Below are 1,842 nucleotides of genomic sequence, written 5' to 3' on the forward strand. Positions count from 1 at the left end.
CCTGCCCGCTGCTTCCCTCAGTAGTTTATTTCAATAGATCTGCCTGTTCTGCTCCCCACTCTGTCTCTAGTGAACCCTCTCAACCAACCCACCCCACCCCTGCACCATTAGCCTACATCCCAGTTCTTGTATGCATAAATAAAAACAAAATTTAAAAAAAAGCCCCAAATATTATTATTTTACCACCCTGTAGGACCCTGTTTGTATCTAACCTACCAATTTTATTCCAGTATTCTTCAATGCTTATGACTACACAGTTCCTCAAAGGCTTTTTGAACCAGCTTTATTTTCCTACCATTTCCCTCATTCATGAGTTAAATATTTCCTTGACATGTGCTCATTTTATACTTGTTAGGAGAATCATGTTGTTAACTTAAAAAAATTATACACTGAAAAGATAAGTGCAAGAAAAAAGATCTAGTCACTAGCACAGCATGGGAGTAAAACATGCACATAAACATTTATATTTTAGGTTAGAAAGCTAAGATGGTACAGGAGATAGAAAGAGCTGCCAAGCACAGGAAATTAAAGAGATTGCTTCTTGCTTAGTTCACAGCTAGGTTTAATATTTATCATCAATGATATAAACCCTTGACCATCCCCTGAAAGAAATGGGGAAAGGAAGCAATCTACTAGGAGGGCCCTGGCAACACCCAGGAGTAGCTGTGTCTGTGCCATATAGTTCATGGAAAGGGTCAGGAAATGAAAATTCCAGGCTCTGGGATTCTGCTGAAATACCCAGAGAGCTACTTTTCTCTGAACGTCAGTTTCCAGCTCCAAAGTTAAATGATTATTGATTGTTTCTCTGACTTGGAAGAGTTAATGTGCCCCTGTTCCCGTTGCTTCATTCTCCTTCAGAGGCAACTCACTACAGAGATGTAGACAGGAAAGTCTTTCATTTGCTTAATACAAAAAAAAAAAAAAAAGGGGGAGGGGGGAGTTCTACTAATGGTGCTGCTTGAAGGCAACAGCAAATCTGGACAAAATCTCAAGAGTCTCTCAGGCTTGGTCTGTTTTACAGTTGTCTCCCAGCATTTGAGGCTCCTGGTCACAGCAAAGGTGACATCATGAGTCAAAACCACTTAGATTCATAAGGACACAAGTTCACACACATGAAAATGTGGGTCCAAAGGGTGTGGTGTGGGAATGGACCTGACGAGACATCCCTGTACCTCTCACATTTCTGGTCCAGTGCTGTCCAGAATTACAGTGGAATTACAGTGCATGTCCTTAGTTGCAATAGTTTATATTCTAAACCCAACCATTCCTTCATTGCTCCATCATGCAAACAGAACAAATGAATCTTTGTCTTTTGCACTGACTCTTTTTCCCTTTAAGTCATCTGCAGTTTGAAAATTAAAATGACACTAGTACTAAGTGGTTGAGGTAGGTAGGGTACATGGGTTTGTTTCAAAACCAACAATCATTTCTTCCTGATAAAAGTACCCCAAAAAGCCTAGGGCTATAAGGAGGAGGAGAGAGAAGGGGGGCAGGGAGAGAAACAGAAAGAGAGAGAGGGAGAGAGGGGAGAGCGAGTGTGGGTGTGGTGTATGTGTGTGTGGGTGTGCACGCACATTTCTCCCTTCCATGACGCTTCTCCTTCAGGAACCACGTTAATGCCCTACATAAGAGCATGTCATTAAATATCTGATGAAGCCCTGAATGGGAGGACAAATCCATGATTCACTCAGAGAAAGGGGCAGGCACATCCTACACTAAAGAGGTAAAACCTGATACAAAAAGATTTAGTGTCATGCAAGAGCCAGGAATCAATTCTTCTGCTACATCTGGAATGATTCAGACCCTTAAAGGATAATTATATATGTTTCTGGAAGATTAGAG

This window comes from Condylura cristata, unplaced genomic scaffold (assembly GCF_000260355.1).
Source record: "Condylura cristata isolate star-nosed mole 26May11 unplaced genomic scaffold, ConCri1.0 scaffold00003, whole genome shotgun sequence".
Taxonomy (NCBI): Eukaryota; Metazoa; Chordata; class Mammalia; order Eulipotyphla; family Talpidae; genus Condylura; species Condylura cristata.